Source organism: Pavona decussata, unplaced genomic scaffold (genome assembly GCF_977016875.1).
Source record: "Pavona decussata unplaced genomic scaffold, jaPavDecu1.1 SCAFFOLD_376, whole genome shotgun sequence".
NCBI classification, from domain to species: Eukaryota; Metazoa; Cnidaria; class Anthozoa; order Scleractinia; family Agariciidae; genus Pavona; species Pavona decussata.
This window is the reverse complement of record NW_028145751.1, coordinates 1-19843: the sequence shown is the minus strand read 5'-3', so window position 1 is coordinate 19843 and position 19843 is coordinate 1. Positions and strand designations below refer to the sequence as shown.

General features: G+C 38.5%; 1 pseudogene across 1 annotated transcript; it reads right to left on the bottom strand.

Moving 5' to 3' along the window:
- Positions 1 to 2075: 2075 nt before the first annotated feature.
- LOC146452178 (3-mercaptopyruvate sulfurtransferase-like) lies at positions 2076 to 15785 on the bottom strand (annotated as a pseudogene). The gene is made up of 8 exons (XR_014859804.1): positions 15632 to 15785; positions 9177 to 9433; positions 7124 to 7335; positions 6123 to 6218; positions 5639 to 5771; positions 4648 to 4749; positions 3893 to 4017; positions 2076 to 2432 (listed from the first exon to the last, which is right to left on the bottom strand). The product of XR_014859804.1 is annotated as a 3-mercaptopyruvate sulfurtransferase-like (transcript).
- Positions 15786 to 19843: the final 4058 nt, after the last annotated feature.

Here is a 19843-nt window from a genome sequence, read left to right as displayed (position 1 = left end):
AAATTTGCTGTCAATTTCAAAACCCAACAATGTTTTTCTGTCAGCCTGGCAGAAACAACGAAATAATTGTCAAGTTTGTTATAAATTATCACCCCAGTGCAACAAAACTGTTGATTTGTGCCTCTGGCCAGAGACAGAGTAGGCTGGTATGGATTGAAACTTGAAAAATGTTAGGCTAATGTTTTTTCAAGGTCTTGCATATTTGTTTCCAAAATGCGCTAGAACAGATCACAAGTTCCTCCTTTCAAGAAATGCGTTGATTTCTTTCCTCTCGTCATTCTAGAATTATTTGACAGCTGATTGAGGGTCTTATCTCATCATTTTTAACAACGGATATAAAAAACTGAAGTGGGCCGTTTACCATTTGACAACAAAAACCTGAATTTTCGGTTGGAAGTTTAAATGGTTCAGGCCATTCAACTGGAACGTTTTCGCAAAAGATGGAAATGCTCAGATGTATTCCTCTTTTCCCATTTCAACCGAAATGACTGGAAAATTCCGTACCATTTGTCAAAATCATGCTCGGCCCGGTCCATTTTCGTGCTCAACAACTTTGCCGCTATTTTGTTTCATCATTTTTCGTGAGCTGCAGGGGACTCAGGCCAGCCAAACCGCTTAAACTGGAAAAACCGTACCATATGAAGCTTTCCATTCCAACCGGATTTTTTGTGCAAATGGTAAACGCGCCAAAGTCTCACAGATTATCGCGCGCGCTACGTCATAACGTTTCTACTGTGACGTCTAACATTCAATTCGATCTTTTTTCACGGAGCGCACAAGCGTATTTTTCGTGCGGAGAGAAAAAACGTTTACAGTAATCATGAAGAGGTACTATGGTTCTTTCGGAAGCCGTGTTTGTTTTGCTTATGATGACGCTTTAATGCGGAGCTTAATGTGAAGGTAAGAATTGTATACGTTTTCAGTACAAAATTTTCTTGTTTTCACAATCAAACATTCAAAAAGAGAAACGATCGAAAAACAAATCATTATAAAAATAGCTTTCATCACTAAATCAATTTCCTCCCCATTAAGAATTTTGAGACATTGAACACAAGCAACTGGCTCTAATACAGAGCATTTTGTAAGGCACTTTTCAAAGAAAATTGTTTATTATTGTGGCGTTGGAAAGCAAACAGATGTGGTTTCCATGGTGGTCTTAGATGTGTTTCGCGCGCGCTTTGCATTTTACATTGACGCACACTTAGACGGTTATTTCTGCAGTTCGTCCATCTTTCGCAGTTTGGCTATAAATAGTTTCCCTTCTTAAAAGAGCAGAACTTGCTTGAACCTAAGAGTTTAATTGTGCCGGTATCATATATTTCCTCTATTCCTTTCTACAACGCAAGCAACGAATTCTATGTCACTTCTTATATAGAAGGAGCAATTTTTTCTTTAAGAATGAAACTCAATCACTGACAAGCGAGATTTTTTCTTTACCACTTTCGTCCATAGTGGTTCTTCTGTGGCTAATTACTGGACTAAAGGGGAAGTGTCACCCATTTTTAGTGTCATTTTGAAAAACCAAAAAACATATTTATATGGATATAAACGTCAAAATAATGGTTCAGTTTTGTTAACAATAACCCTACTAGAGCACAGAAACTAGTTTCATTCATCTTTGGCTGAGGATGGCTAGGATGGAAACGGATTGCAACTAGAAAAAAAAATTGGCCAATTTTTTTCAAGTTCCTTCTTAGTATTTTGGAAAATTGCTAACAACTGATTATAGTTTATAATTCCTTAGAGAAATCATTTCATATTTTTCTCCCCGTGCTGTAAGAGTAATTTCGTGTTAGAAAAGAAGCTCCTAGTCAAATATGTTTGGACACCTTTGACCAACATACAACAAAATCTCCATGACAGTGCAGTCTTTAGCGAACTTCGTCAAGCACATTCTCACGACAAAACTAGAGAGAAAAAGAGGCCTTATGCTCCACAAGAAGTGCAAAGGACTAAGCTAAACTAAACTGCAAGTCTTATTCTTGTACGGGGTTCTTTTTAGAGAGGCTTTATACATTCGAAATTTTACTGTGGTTTGTGAAGTTATAGATCAGTGAAGCAATAGGGACAAAATAGCCATTTTATAGAGACAGATTTATTGATGCCCATCTTACAACTCACCAAATAATATTATCACTTATGGAATGCCCTGAAACAAGTTAGGAATGCTTCTGCATTTTTTCCACCCTGGATCGGACATACTCCGTATATCAGAGGACAAGAGTGGCTTTTAAGTGATCACACAGTGCTTCCAGTGAATACATGATGCTATACGATCACCACTCGGGGATCTAAAATATAACAGCCTTTTAATTTTACTAATTATTCTACCGCTGAATTCTCGTATACTAGCAGCTATCCTGCTTAAATCAAATGAAGCCTTATTCAATTTGACTTGGGTCGGCTCTTGCTTTCCACTCAGTGAAACCACCCTGTGAAAATAATAAAAACATACGGTGTTATATAACATGTAAATGCACCGAAATCTGAAATTGGAACCATCAACTGAAAAATAAAGAGATTTGTTTATGGTCAACCCTCTTTCAGTAAAGAATAAATGCTAACCTAGCTTAAAATCGATGGAATTTCAGCCGTTAACCGAGAAATAAACTGATATAAAAACTGAACTGTGTAGGTTTGTGGAAGCTTAAAAAACGACGACAGCGAGAAAGTGACAAATTGACAAAATTTATAGTTTAACTAGTAAAAATCGCTGTGCCCGTGCTCTATAGATTTTAATGCATTTCGTACTCCGTTCTCTGTAAAACGACAATATGAAATGAAAAAAATCAAAGTCTAGCCTCAAAAGTTACAATACAACAGTGAACACGGCAATGAATTTTTCATTCTCTTTTTTAAACTTCAAACCGTTCCCACCAATTCAGTTCTTGGATAGTTCTGTTACATTGCTCAAGTTTAATGAGTTGATATAATCACAAATTACTCCAGAAGTTGAATCATATATCCAAGCTAAGTAACGTTTTTCTTGGCGTTGTTGCCTTCGGACGAGGACTCTTTTAACCTGAATAACTTTATTAAAATTTACGCAAACGCAAGTAGACTTTGTGGCTTTTGCAAAATATTCATCTGGGAACAATTTGATGTGGACGTTAAGAGCTCATTCACTTTGACGTTATCAAAGCAACCGATTTAGTTTTTCCAGAAAATGGCCGGAAAAACCCACTTTAAAGTGCCCCTGGGACGAAAATTTCATTTTCCATCTTTTTGCATTTTCGTGTAGAATATGACCTTCTTACTCATGTTACCAAATTTCAAACCTTTACGGCGATTTGAAGTATTCTTTTTTTAGCTTTTTATTCTAAATTACACGGCCGCCATTACTTGGCCTTGTATTCTGCTGTTGCGAACTAAATAACAGCAGAATACAGTTTATGAAGTAGAATCCATATGAAAATTAGCTATGTAGAATTTTTCGTGTTGAGCCAATGACGTCACTTCCTGTAATTTGAGCCTTAACTTCCGGAACAAGGCCAAGTAATGGCGGCCGTGAAATCTCGAATAAAAAGCTAAAAAAAAAAAAAAATACTTCCAATCGCCGTAAAGGATTGAAATTTGGTAGCATGAGTAAGAAGGTCATATTCCACACGAAAATGCAAAAATATGGAAAATGAAATTTTCGTCCCAGGGGCACTTTAAATGAAGAAAAATTACTTTCCTTACAGTAACTTTTATGTTTGTGGCTCATATTACTGTTCTTTTATTGGTTTTGATTACTTTTTGTTCAATTTTGGCGCTTTTATAAATTTGGGGGGAAATAGATAAGGTTAAGGTCTCCGCTGTACCGTGGAGGTAATAGGGAGTCCTTCTCCTTCTCCGCGTCCATCCCACCTCGGGGCTGGTTAAATTTCATTTAAGCATTCATTCTTCTTACATGATAAAGCGCAACATCAGGACATCCACAAAGATGTGCAGTGAGCACTAATGTACAGGATGACATCCCACCAATACACATGCCAATCACTGGCTTGCTGAGGTCAATTCCAGCATCGGAATACACTATGAAACAACGAAACAATTCAACTTAAAACCTGAACAAGTAACGTTTGGTGAAGCTCTAATGCTTGAAATACACACCTAACAACTATTCTACAAGAAGTACGAGTCCACGGCTAAAAAGACACGCAGCATCAGTGCTCTATTAATTCAACCAGATTGCGTGCAATTACTGTTTTATAACAGACCATGATAGAACCGCGGTTATAAGAGAAATCGTTTGCTTCCACAGGCGATTCGTTGAAGAATCTTCTTTATTGATGAGTAATTACACTCGAATGAATCAAAGTTCACGTTAACTCAGGATTACCTTAATTGGGCGTTTAACAACTGGGTCCAGTTGTTCGAAAAAGGCGATTAACGCTAGCTAATCCCCGATTAAAGTTTAACCGAGGTTTGTATCTCGGTTGTTAAAAATGTTTTTGAAAACTGATTTTTAGCATAAGGTAAAGAAAAGTCTTGGTCAAATTAAAACTGAAGGGCAAAAGTCTTGGAAAAATGATTATTGATTTGTAATTAAACTCGAATCAAACGTCACCTTAACCCAGGATTATCTTATTCGGGCTTTGAACAACGAGGTCCCTATATTTTAATTACTTGCAAAATTACTGTATTTCCCTTAAGGGTTTCTACCTTTCTTGAGCTCATCAACTGTCTTGAGGGTTCTGGTTTCAGGATTAAACAGACTTGGAAATGGAATGTTGACAGCTCCTGGGTAGTGACCACTTTTAGGATCTGAAAAAGAAGCGAGCAAAAAAGATTGTTTACGCTTACTAAGATTCGCCAACTGAATGCCTGGCTACCAAACGTTAATGACTATCGTAGCAAGCAACCTTAATATCAGATAAACTTTAGTAAAGTAGATATAGAGCGATTAGTTTCGCTGTTAGCGCGGCGGTGTAGAAGGTTAGCGCGTCGAACGGGTGCAATGTAGCATATACGTCAGGACATGGTGTCGACTGGCTGAATATCAATATAAATAATAATAATAATAATAATAATAATAATAATAATAATAATAATAATAATAACAATAATAATAATAATAATAACAATAATAATAATAATAATAATCATAATAGTAATAATAATAATAATAATAATAATATATTTCTAGCGCATTACATAAATATCTCAATGCTCTTACAGTATTAAATAGTAATGTAAAGAAAAGATTAGATTAGAGTACAAAAGAAACAATTCAAGATCATTCATTTAAACACAAAATCAAATAAAAAGGTTTTAAGCCTGTTTTTGAAAGATTCAACGGATGGGGCGCTCCTCACATCAAGAGGAAGATTGTTCCATAGCGCAGGCGGGCAGGATGAAAAAGCGCGACCACCATAATTCTTTGTCCTAAACACTGGTCTGTGTAGTCGCAGGTTTCATTAGCATTAGAACGAAGACACGTACCTAAAAGGTTGATGAAGATTACGTCGATCAGTCACGTACTGACTGCAAGTACTTAGGTGCTAAACCGTTCAAAACTTTATAAGTAATGAGTAGCATCATGGTTGATGGTTGTTGGTGCATGTCGATCCTCGCCATCGCCATTTTGTTTGTTTGTTTATCAATCCAAAGTGACACTACTGAAAAATAGATAACATTGTCCCTTTCAACTTACCCCCAGGTGTACAGTTAAACATGTCGGGGCCTCGGCTGTCACAAACTTGCGCTTTCCTTGAAGTCAGGTTCTCAACCATGCCTTCAAATTTTACGATCCACTTTGGATTGAACGTTGCGGTGAAATCCCCTTCCTAAAATATAAAACTACGTTAGCTTTCAGTGTATTGATGCTGATAAATCACTTCAAAGCTTATCAACTTGTATTTATAAAAATGTGGACCATTTTCTTATCAATGCATACGCAGCCTCAAGTAACATGAATAGGCCATTTTTGAGTTGTTGTGAACCTCATTATGAAAGCCAGGCTAAGTGCAAAGCTTTTCATATGAAAATTAGTTTTGTTTGCATATGAATGAAAACAATTTTCGCAATATAAACTTTGCACTTAGATTCGCTTAAAGCAACTCGGAACTGGCCACTTGAAGTAACATAAACTGAGCTGATGTATTTATTGTACGACAATTCCGATGCAAACAGACTACCTTTTTCTTAACAACAGCGCTTGTTGTCTCAAAACCATCAGCTATCCACCTCTCTAGTCCTCCGTCCATCACTGATACATTTTCATGACCAAACAGCTGTGCAAAAAGAAAGGAAAAAGCGGCTTCACGTTGGCTGCGAAAACTAATTACAACATGGGAAATACAGTACAGAATTTATGATGCGATAAAGAGTTTGTGTGTATTTTGCTATAGAGCGGTTTTCAATTGAGCGTCGCAAAACCAAAATCAACTTTATTTCTCCGGCCAATCAGTGACAAAAAAGGCAAACAGTGCCATGAGTCAATCAGAATTCGAAACCAATGCATGCAACCGGCGCCAAGCAAAGTTTTGCTATACTACGTTTTGTGATGGGTTAGTAAATCCCTTGCCACTTTCTCAACCAATGAGAAACAAGACCAAAAACAATCGTGCCTCACTCACACGCGTCTTCCCGCCCTTCGCGCCGCTTACATATATTTGCTTTGAATTCTGATTGGCTCGTTGTGTTGTTTACATCTGTTGCGATTGGCCAGAGTAATTCCTTTGGTTTTGGTTTACGACACTCAATTGAAAAGCTTTAAAGGGGAAGTGTCATGGTGTTTTTACTTCTTTTTCTTAAAAATGGTGAAATAAGACCTTAACGTACCTACAAAATAATTCAAGAACAATGAGAGGAAAGAAATCAACTCAATTCTTGAAAGAAACATCTCTTGATCTGTTCTAGCGGATTTTGGAAACAAAAATGCCAGAACTTAAAAAAAGGTTGGCCTAATATTTTTCAAGTTTCAATCCATTACGACCTACTCTGTTTCTGACTATAGGCACTAATCGACAGTTTTGTTTCACTGGGGTGATAATTTATAACAAAAACTAGACGATTATTTTCTTGTTTCTGTTGACAGACAAACGTTTTTGGGTTTTCAAATGACACCAAATTCTCGTGATACTTCCCCTTTAACTAACAAAGTATCTTCCTCCTCCTCCATCCGCGAAATACAGACCTTGAACATCCACCAGGATCTTGCTCCCATAAAATATCCGTACATTCCAGTGTTTTCATAGATGACTGATGACTACATGGTCGCTGTTATTCACTGCACTGCCCCTGGCATTGGCTTGGAAGGTCGGGGCATCTGGAATGTTCCGAGGGTACAAAGGGGTATTTTCCACTCCAGCGAACATATCGATGTAGGTGGCGGTAGTGATGTGCTTTCTGAAATCACAGTAAATGTAATGTTTCATATATTTACATTTATTTACTCATCCTTCACGGGTATATTTCGAACTCACAATATGACCAGCTCCCAGTTGGCTTGATAGCCCAGTTGGTAGAGCACTACACAGGCATCGCAGAGGTCATGGGTTCGAATCCCGTTCAAGCCTGAATTTTTTTTCAGGCTTTCTTTTCGTAACTGCTTAAATTGCGTTCTAACTGCGAGGATCTTTCTTCAATTTGATCTTTCATCCGCAGTTCAAAATATATGTTTCATATATTTACATTTATTTAGCCTATTTGTGTCCAAAAATTGGTCATTGTTACGAAACAACATTTAGGGTACAACTTATCCTATCCAGACGCAACATTATTCGATATGAGATGATTATAGCCAACTCGGCGCTATGCGCCTTGTCAGGGTTATTTATTATCTCATATCCAACACGCGCTCATGGAATAATCGTAAATCTTTCTCACCAGCTAATGATACCTTGGTAACTGTTAACCAATCAACGCGCGACATTTTACATGATTTTATGTCTTATTGAGAAACTAAGAGAAAACATGGTGGACCGAGTATCGTCAGTTATGTGCCCCATTGTTAGAAAAAAACGAACGAACGCTAAGCTGAGTCTAACTTCCGACTTAACCGAGCTCTGCGGTCGAAACGTCAGTCAATGTCACTTCAAACAGTCCTCAGGACTACACTCACCTGGATGGTCATAATTCATGTTGTTATGACATGACTCCTGGGTTTAATTAAACCATTTACAATGTCAGTTCGTATTAGATATTAATTCGATATTTTTTATTATTCCTCGCGAAGCGAGGGCCAAGGGCCCGAGCGTAGCGAGGTTAATAAATTTGTCGGACCGAGCCACCCCGAGAGGAGCTAAGCCGCGCGAATTCGAGCGAAAAATATATTTATATAGATGTATATATATTTCGTTGAAGATGTCCGCAATGTTGCCTAGCAACGGTGAAAAACAAAGTATGAATGACGTCAGACTGTCTGGCGTCGTCTGGAGCAAAATTTGCATACATCGGGAAAGTTTACGTGCCGGATCAAATTTTTTGTTCATCAATATTCACTGGATACAGAACTATCTCTCCAGAATCTTTTCCCTTTCTTCCAGAAATCTTTTTTGTGAAAGATTGGATTGAAGAAATTACTCGTTTTGTGGCCGCGGTGAAATAATTTTCCGTGCGAAATAAATTCATCGAACACGACAGCGCTGCACGCCCGTTGTACATTTCGTCGCGTCAGAAATAGATTTTCAACCGCAAACTAGCCTGTGGAACCTCGAAAAGACCATGCTCATCAAAATAGTTGCTATGTTCAGAAACCTTTTAATCTCCTCATTTGATGCTACAATACGAGTAAAGATGGCTTTCCACCCAGCCCCAGCTTCGCGAGGATTTGCGTCAGTCACGTATTTCTAGTTATCATACCTTCTCATAGTAAATTAATTTCTATTCACTGTTTACTGTCGACTGCTTTCTAAATATTTAAAGGTTTTGCAATTTAAATCATTCACTCTTTTTGTTAAATACAAGGCAGAGGGAACAGCTCGTTTGAGATTGTTATTCTACTTGCGCGTCACCCCAAACAGGAGCTTTTCAGAAATACGCGAGAGAGAATAAATTTTAGGGGCACCCTCCTAGAATATTTAAGCAAAATACTTAACTTAAAATGTTGTCCTATGTTTTCAGGTCGTTTTGTGCCGTTTTATTTTTTAACGACACATCATCAACCCCTTCGAAAACAAAAGGAAGTTTAATTTTAAGACGGATAACCTGAAATGCAGAACTTTCTGCTAAGTTACAAGAAAACTTACTTCGCGAAATCGACTGAAGAATCCTTGTCAGGGAACCAGGTTGCGTCTAGGACTGCTGGTAACACATTCTTTTTGCCCTTGAGCTCGTTGTTAAGCCAGTTTGTGGAGACGACGGGGCGAGAAGTTAGGGAAAACATGTTGCCGGATCACAGCGCCAAGTCGCTAAAAAGCCGAATTGCTAGGTTCAGTAACTTCAGTTGATCGATCAATCGAGTGGCTTATCCTGAGGTGGCCTTGCTGCAGAGTGTCGTATGTTCCTTTCAAACAAAATTTATCTCATAATTGACAAACGTCTATGCATATTAATTTATTTAATTTACATTATAATCAACCAACCTCCCTCGGACAAAATTAAAACATTCCCCTTTGTCACAGAAAAATAAAATCGAATCCGTCCAATGAATGATGTCAAGATTTGAGTCAAGACCTGGCATTGTTAGATGATAAGAATTGACAATGATGAAAAATATTTACAACGCAATTATTTGGGGTTAAAATAGTTAAAGGAATTTTATTTGGTGTTGGGACTTATTACAAATTGTATTTCGGTTTGGGGAATATCACAGAAAAAGACCAGCTGACTCATTTCCTTCGAGAGATAATACCTAGTAGTTCGACTTTGTTGTTCTTAATGTATGATTAATGTGTAAATTCTCCTGTCATGAATTCGGTATGAGCAGCTGTACGTTTCCGCGGAAACACTTGTGATCATAAAAATATTTCCAATTAAGTTTTCTACAAATGATAACACCTTGTTTACCTTAAGTTTTTCCTCAACTTGACTTTTCGACGGTTTATTCCAGGAATTGTTACTGCTCTTATTTTTAGTCATTTTTAGAAGATTTTCTTTGGTTCTTTTACCGAATTCATGGTAGTTGATGTTCATTTTAAAGATGAAGATATCTAAATAACAATATCTGTAATTTTAAGGTGTTTTTGAAAGTAAATACTATGATCTTAGGATGATTGTGAAGATAAATATCCATTGTTGTAATTCCGCTATCAGCCACGTACTGAATAGATAATTCGAGCTTTAGAATTTGTTGGCCACGTACATATTTAATTTATAGAAACTTTTAACCAATCACTTTCGATGAAGAAGGCTAACCCCTTCAGCGAATCTACTACTTGTATAATTTTTCGACAACAACTTTTAGTGTTTTTCAGATTATTTTTTGAAATCTTACAGTGTAAGTCCGAACCTTGTAATTTTTATATTGGTCTCCCTGTTTTGTATTGACTGGACAACCCAAGTTTCACGGTGATATTTCTCTAGAAAGATGTCTTTGACTTGGCTAATAGATCGAGGGCACGGATGCAAATAAGCTCCTTGCAGCCAATCACAGAAGGCTTGCGTAAGATTTAGTTTGCGTTAAGCAGATGGTTGTCCAGCCATCTAGTTTTAGTAGAGAGTTGATTGTTGAACAGAGTCGGTGAACCTATGTCAGAGTAATAAAGAAGAGCAACTGAAGAAGCAGTTGGTTCCTTGTTGTTAGGTGGACTCGCTAATCTCCCCAAAAGCTCATAATAAAAACAATTGTTACTTGAAGTAAATTGGTTTCGTTTGAAATGAATACTCTTGAAATGAGTTCCGTTCTGTAATTGCGTTTTCTAGAGTTTTCAATAGGAATTAATCCACAACTTGTTAGTTGCTGTTTATCTTTAACCCTTTACGGATCCCGCTACGCTCTGTGTATGACAGTAGCTCAACCATTTAGTTATGAATACTAAGTGAGTTTCTTTGTGAACTGTGATAACGGTAATTACGCGGCACGAGCCGTTCACTGACACTTCGGAAAACTCATTAGCTACGTTTACACACCTCAAGAACTTTTAACTTGGGACAGTTGAATAATGCAAGTTCTCCTCGATTAACAAGTGTAGTCATTAGGGAGGTTTTGGTGCTAAAACTTGGCTTTTTAATCTTCTACGCGTTATTCAAAGTACTGCCGCGTCCTCTGTAATTACTTTTCACATTCACACGTATACTTGTACAAATCATATATATACAACTCTGTAGGTAGCGCTAAGTGATTACATCGGTGATTACAGCAGTGATTACATGTTTACATCCTATGCTGTTGGACGAGGGAGTAAGGAATCATCGAGTTGCGGATCCGAGTTCGAGTTCGAGTTAGCCTTCGAGTTGGACTTCATGAAAAATCAATAATATCGATTTGACACACGAAATCAGTTTATCGATTTTCATCGATTTCCGTTATCAATCGGTAAAATCATCCGTAAAATCGCTTACGTCTCTTTGTTCCCTTCGTGCGACGATCGTTTTCTCACAGGGGACCACCGGCGCTTGTATTATTTCAACAGACGCGTAATAATCAGACGCTTTGTTCAATCACGTTCGTAGTTGTTTAAATGACTGGCGAGCCGCTAAGCCGCTTAAATAAAACTTGTTAGTCTACTTGACTGGCGAACTGCCGAGTTTCTCTATGTATAGCCCCCACGAAATGAATGTTTCACTCGCACGTGCTAAGTTTCGAACTGGTGGGAGCTATTGAAAGTGTATGGATGAGAGCCACGCAGAAAATTCAAAATTATAAATGCACGGAAAAGACAACTAACCGCCAGGCTATATCTTTCGGGTAACGAAAACTCTGACCTACTGTAGTTTAATACTAAGCCACTCGACCGTCTAAGTATATAAAGCTACGGACAGATAAATCCAACGACAAACCGTTATTTGTTTATTCAGTATCTCCCAAAAGACAGATCGATGATGAAATGAAGACAACACTTACATTTTATTGCCATACAAGAGAGAAAATCAGTGGAACCAAAACTCACTGAAATCGCGTCCAATCGTTCCAAAAACCACATAGGAAAAAAAGGACAACAGACAAGGGAGTTCAGGTAGTGATATTTTTATGGAAAATTCGTTGGTATTTTTAAATTGAACAGATCGAAACTGTTTTCTTTTGTTGTACGCCTTTCTTGTTTTCGTATAGACCATGCTTAGTATCTACATTTTGCGAAAAAAAAAATCGTATACATGCCATCCTTCGCTTGGGGAAGAAGGGGAGAGGGGTGGGGGGGGGGGGGTCCGATTTCGTTTGGAAGCCCTTCGAGAGCGTGAAAATAACGAAGTATTTTGCTTTTTTTATTTTTATAGTAGTAAAGAACTAACGAAATATTTTGCTTTTTGTATTTTTATAGTAGTACAACTCCGATTCCAACTCGAACTTCAACTCGAAGTCCAGCTCGAAGTCCAACTCGAAGTCTAACTCGAAGTCCAACTCTAACTCGAACTCGAATCCAAACTCGATGATTCGGGATTCCCGGTGGACGAACTTATGTCAGTTCGTTTGAGAATAAACTGCGGTTGGAACCAAAAGTGAAGTTGCCGCTGTTAATTCTACATCCAGTTGCGGCTAGATCTTGGTACCCCGGAGGGGTAAATTTTGAATTCTGTCTTAAACGGGATAGGGAAATCAGAGAATTGTGTCTTAAACAGGGTCAGGGTTTGAACGCCCGGGCTGCACCTCCCTACCCAAACATCTGTTGAGTACCCCCCCCCCCCCTCCCCGGAGACAAGACTAATTGGTTCAGTAATCTTATGCCGCCACAGCGTACGAGTCTACTCCCGTTGTTCTCTGACATGTCAAACTAAGGTCTTCATCGACTAGCTGAGGAAAACCTGAACATCTTACAACGAAAACACAAAACGTAAGATAAGAAATCAATAATCGAAGAACACTCTTTTCTTTTGGAACTAATTTTTCCACAGTTGTCCACGTCAATCAAAAATCAAATATGACCGTTGCACGGTAGCGTATTTCGCACAAACAGAAACTACTTCAGTTAGAAGTTTTCAGTCAGAAAACTATTGCCGGTTTTCATCATTAAAAATCCCCTGAATGACTGAAGTCAAGAAATCGACAAGTTATAGATGAGAAATAAATAAGGAATCTATACTCGACTTATTTGACAAAAAAATTAACTTTTGACAGAAAATGTTTTTTTTGTGAGATTTGGAATGTTTAGCTAGATACTTCAAATCACTTAGAAAGCTGAAAATCACCCTGACAGTCAATATGTCAATATGTCAGATATTGAACAGCTCTGTCACGGGGGTCCGTACAATGTCAACTTTTTTTAACTCCTTTCAAAACAAACCACGATATCGAGCTAAGGAATTGTGAAAAGATATATTTTTAGCTCAGTAATATTAAATGAAGGTTAATATTCTGTAGGCCTCCAAGTTTTGAATTTTAGAAGTTGGGAACGTGACGTAGAAAACGAGAATAAGCAATTCGTTTTGGTTGCATGCGAACAAGCTCTCTTGGGGGTGGGGGGCGGGAGGGGGAAAGAGGAGAGAGCTCAGTTCCTCTTTCCCCCTCCCGCCCCCCACCCCCAAGAGAGCTTGCTCGCAGGCTAAACCGATTCATACCCTGCAAGCAGAGGCCCTTCGATTTCGGAAGATCGAAGGGCCTCTGCTCACAGGGTTCAACGTCGACTTTCTCAAAGTCGCTCGCTCGCTTCTCATTGAATGGACCTCGCTCGCTCGAGCTCTGACGATCGCGCTTCGCGCTCTCTAAGCTCGACTTGTAAGCAAGTCTAGGTTCAACGAAGGGCTCACTGCTTCAACGAAGTTTGACGAAGGCAATATGTTTGTTTCAATGTCAACGAAATGAACACTTCTCATGTCACTCATCTAAGTCTAGCTTCGGCTATTGATACACCATTACACGTACACTGCCCGATCTTTTTTAAATCAGCGTCAACCTCAATTTTATGCCTGATCGGACAAAAATCACGTACGCAACTATCACCTGCAGATTTAGAAATGAAAAATTCAACAAAACTAATCAATCGAACCCATGTTCAGGCCCGTGGCAACGCTAAAACAACTGAGGGGGCTTAGCAAAATCGTTAAACAAAACTACCCCACCCCCCCCCCCCCCGTCACTCAAAACACGGACTGGTTAGGGAGTTTAAGATGCAACAAGAACATAAAAAAACAACAACAAAAAAAGTAGAATTAGTAAGTAAAACAATAACTTGGTACCTGCATCACACTTTTTGGTACATTTTTTGCCGTTTCTTTTACGTGGACTACCACGTGAAATTTCCTAATTTTACGTTTGAAGGAGGACGTAACCAAATGACAAATTTTTCTTTCTCGTTTAAAATTTGGCTTGAACCGGGCAGTAAGAATCCGACTGTAGGAGCATTGTGGGACATTTGTATTGCTATAAATGATCGGATGTCTTAGAAAACAAGTCAACTCTCTCTTAAGCGACCACCCTTGGTGTACGACAAAGTGGTCGCTTACGGAAAGGATCAACAAAATAAACGTCATACTGGATTGATTAGTTAATTACATAAAAATTTTACCTTAGCAGCTAAAATCAGGCAAAAAGAAACTAATTTATTTGATTTTTTCACATCTATTCATTCTTCTGATGAAACTTTGTAGAACAATTCGGAACAGATCTGTCCCGTTTACCTACAGATCTAATTATAGCCATCTTCTCTGTCTGTAAACTGTTATTATCGGTCACAAATTTCTGCAAGGCTGATCGGACTGCGTAGAAAACTTAACACGACAGCGACATGATAGAGACCAAACCGAGAATCAGCAGAAAAGCTGAGGATAATCTGAACAGTTCCAAGAAGTCCAGCTAAGAAGGCAAAGTGTCTCTTGTTGGTGACTTTAATTTCATTACACGATTCAACTTAATTCTCTTAATAAAACACAAGTAAATGGAATAACTACACACTAAAATTATTGTTTTTCAAACCGCAATATTTGAGAGTAATTATCAGCAATGAAATACCGTTTAATGATTAAAGTATCCGAATAAGGACCAAATTTAATAAAAAAAACTTTGAAACTTTTACTTTGAAAAGAGTCTATTTTTATTGTATAACATCTGGGAGACTCATTATCCCAAATACCGCACAAATATATGATACACTCAGTTCACGGCCGTGTAATCAAACAACGCAGCCTAAACGAATGAAGTAATTATAGAAGAAAAAAATGTTGCTACAGCAGTGTAGTTGTACGTAGCATTTAACATTAACAGTTTTCTAAAGACCTAATTTCCTGGTGATTCTTAATGGCTTGGCCTCTTATCAGTCCCAATCACGGTTTTGGTTCCGGCGCGGCGAGGTAGATTAGTTAGAATAAAAAATTCCAAGTTTTTACTTTATAATCATATGAATGTCTTAAGTCCGTCAACGCATGTGCATGTTTGAAAACCTTCGACAACGCTTTCAAGATTGAACATCGCGGATTGTCACTGGAAATGGATTACAAATCCCGGCCGGGCGAGATATAAATGAATAACACTTATTCTATTCCAACTATACTCACGGTACTTACAATAATTTGAACATCGCGGATTGTCACTGGAAATGGATTACAAATCCCGGCCGGGCGAGATATAAATGAATAACAGTTATTCTATTCCAACTATACTCACGGTACTTACAATTTCTGCGTCCACTCAATTGGACCACTGTATCCCCCTGTAGTATTTGAACCAGTCGGGCCGTGAGAAATTACACTCGCCCACTAAATTAAAAATGCCTCTGTAACACAAGCGAAAGGAAGCGAAATTCCAATGGCTATTCGTACGGCACCCGTACAGCGACTCCTATTTGCTATTCGTACGGGAGTCCGAAGATATCATAGGATTTCTCTGTAATTCCTGATTCTCGCTTATCCAAATTATTATATTTACCTTTAGAAGGATTAAGCGAATCCAGTGAGTGCCCTATCTTTGAGCCAGATAAGTTTGCGTACTCTCTGCTCACTAAGCGAACGAGCCACTCGCGACACTTCAAACTTTTCCCGAGCTACATAAACTCGCACATGTCACGCAACCTCTTTTTCACAGATCAACTGGCTACAATTAGTACACTGAAGGCTAAAAATGAGCGAAAAGAATTTCTTATACCTTGTAAATAGTTTTAATACACTGGCTTGGATCGGGGGGTAAGTGACAACTTGGTAATTCACAGGCTAACCAAGCGCACTATTAGTAATCACGGACGTGACTCTTGCTGATAAGCGGTGTTGTGTTACAAGTATTTCGAAATATTCGATCTATAAGGGTTTGTATGGGAACTCAACGGTTTTGCTTCGAAAATTCATAAAAGTGTATATTTTGCAAATAAAATCAACTTACCCTTTTCCCTTGTGTATTACTTGGCGTTTGCTGGCTCCTCAGGTCGATCTGGTGCGATTTCAGCGAGTTATCGTCATTTTAGTTTTCACTGCCGATACTGTCCACTATAAAAGAAGGGAAGGCTGGAGACCTCTGAGCGAACCCTCGCCACGCGAAAGCCAATAAATTCTAAACAATTCAGCTTCAGCTCCCAGAATTGCCACCAGTGAGGCCGCAGGTTAAAGGTCTACCCGTGAGATTCGTGCTAGCGTCCAAATTCCCTTTCACGGGCTCTAAAAGGGCTCCGTTTTGGAGCGATTCTGACTATCTTCGCTTCGCCATTATGCGCGCTCCCAACGGCTGTCCTACGAAATTCGAACACTCAAGCTTAGCAACCGCGTCACAGAGACAAAATGGCATTCACCCGAGGGGAGGGTCGTTACTTCTGCCCTCGTGCAAATTGACACCGTCGGGGAGCCGGTGCGTGTAATTCGAACGGAGACCACACGCGTGACCTGTCACTTGAAAGTTAACTTGAAACCGCAAAAGGTTTTATTCCTCTGTCACGGATTTACGCAACTCGTGATCTGTCACTTGAAACATTTTAAAAATGGACTTCTCGGTTTTTAATTTTTAATTTATTGAAAGATACAAATCGCTGTGAAATTTTACATTTAGATCAGAAGAAAAGTCTTTTTTTTTTTAATAAAAATGCTTGAAGGAAAATTTTTTATTCAGCTTGTTTACCGGCCTGTGGGGGAAATTCCCAGCAGGGTCCCTTGTAAGCCGAAATGCTAATTGTGTTGTCACTTAGTGCACGTGGAGGAAAAGTTTACCTGGCACGCGGTCTTCGCACCGTCGGAAGCAAGAAATCGATTTGCGTATCAAAGAAATTCTTTACGACAGGAAAGGAGTAAATCAATCTACGTTTATCTTTTATCGGATTTATCAGTGAATGTTTCAAAGGTTGTCGCTTTCCGATGAACGCGAATTTGACCGAAGAACAGGAGGAAATTTTTCAGTTTGCCAGGAATGGACATAATATATTGATTACAGGTCAAGCGGGAACCGGCAAATCATGGGTGGTTAACTGCATCAGAGACGATTGCAAGCAGCGTGGCAGGAAAGTGGCTTTAATTTGCTCGACTGGTGTCGCCTGCCAGGTTTATGAACGTGGTGTGGCTTCAACTGTTCACTCGTACTATGGTCTATGGAGTTGCGTAAATCCGTGACAGAGGAATAAAACCTTTTGCGGTTTCAAGTTAACTTTCAAGTGACAGGTCACGCGTGTGGTCTCCGTTCGAATTACACGCACCGGCTCCCCGACGGTGTCAATTTGCACGAGGGCAGAAGTAACGACCCTCCCCTCGGGTGAATGCCATTTTGTCTCTGTGACGCGGTTGCTAAGCTTGAGTGTTCGAATTTCGTAGGACAGCCGTTGGGAGCGCGCATAATGGCGAAGCGAAGATAGTCAGAATCGCTCCAAAACGGAGCCCTTTTAGAGCCCATGAAAGGGAATTTGGACGCTAGCACGAATCTCACGGGTAGACCTTTAACCTGCGGCCTCACTGGTGGCAATTCTGGGAGCTGAAGCTGAATTGTTTAGAATTTATTGGCTTTCGCGTGGCGAGGGTTCGCTCAGAGGTCTCCAGCCTTCCCTTCTTTTATAGTGGACAGTATCGGCAGTGAAAACTAAAATGACGATAACTCGCTGAAATCGCACCAGATCGACCTGAGGAGCCAGCAAACGCCAAGTAATACACAAGGGAAAAGGGTAAGTTGATTTTATTTGCAAAATATACACTTTTATGAATTTTCGAAGCAAAACCGTTGAGTTCCCATACAAACCCTTATAGATCGAATATTTCGAAATACTTGTAACACAACACCGCTTATCAGCAAGAGTCACGTCCGTGATTACTAATAGTGCGCTTGGTTAGCCTGTGAAATATTTTGAAACAGTTTCATGACAGCTGGCCAATTAGATTAAACCCTCGGTGTCTCAAGAGACCTTTCAGATAAAATTCCGGCACGCACATGTCACGGAATTTGGAGAAATGGCGCTTAATTTCCCGAAGTTGTGCATGTTCTGGTTGGAAATGTTTTTTCAGCGCATCGTTGTATACACGCAAAAAAAGATCCTGGGTTTTTCGCTTTGGATCGAGTTAAAGAACTGAATCGAGCATTAGGCGACATATGCTCCCGGGTATGCTACAACCTACAATCCTGCACGTATGACTGATACGGTATATCTCCTATATTTAGTTGTTAAGAAGGCTGCTGTAAATTAGTTTGCTGGAAAGATGAGCGAAGAAAAAAGACGCGTATACCGGTATATTACACAATATGGAGACCTTTCAGATAAAATTCCGACACGCACATGTCACGGAATGGAGAAATGGCGCTTAATTTCCCGAAGCTGTGCATTTTCTGGTTGGAAATGTTTTTTCAATACACGCAAAAAAGGAGCCTGGGTTTTTCGCTTTGGATCGAGTTAAAGAACTGAATCGAACATTAGGCGACATATGCTACAACCTACAATCCTGCATATATGACTGATACGGTATATCTCGTATATTTAGTTGTTAAGAAGGCTGCTGTAAATTAGTTTGCTGGAAAGATGAGCGAAGAAAAAGACGCGTATACCGGTCTATTACACAATATGTAGCATTCCTGAATGGTTCTAATTTGTACGTATGTATGTATTTGATCGGCACCATCGACAACTCGCAACTTTCAGAGGGTAACTGTTGTTAAACACAATGAGAGGGTGAATAAATTAGAGCCAACAGGTATGTGATGAAAATTAAATAGAGTTTTATTTAAATAGGGCTATTTCAATTGTATTTCCATGTTTTTTTAAAACTGCATGATTTTAAATGGTTCTATTTTTTATGTAGATATTTTTTAAATAGAATACAAATAGTTGTTAAGGTTGAAAATAGACTTTAAATAGAGCTATTTAAATTCTATTTTCATGCTTGTTAAATTTGTATAATTTTAAATAGTTCTAGTTTTGATGTAGGTGTTTTTAAATAGAGTACAAATAGTTTTAAATATTGAAAATAGACTTTAAATAGAGCTATTTAAAATCTATTTCCATGTTTTTTAAAACTGTATGATTTTAAATAGTTCTATTTTGATGTAGATGTTTTTAAATAGAATACAAATAGTTGTTAAGGTTGAAAATAGACTTTAAATAGAGCTATTTAAATTCTATTTACATTAACATTTGGTTCCTTACCATTCAAATAGATTTTAATTAGGTCTATTTGAGATTTAAAATAGAGGGCAAATAGATATAGTTTTTCAATTAGATTTTAATTAGCCTTTAAATATATTTTAAATAGAACTTAAATTTTAAAAATAATCAGTAAATAGTGTTTAAATAGAAAATAATTATTTTAAATAGGTTAAATAGAATTTAAATAGTTAATAAATAGATTATAAATAGACTTGGTTTCCTAAGGGGGCCCTGTAATCAGCCATAGTAACTCGTGTTTCTCATCATTACAGGTTTTTCAACCCCCATCC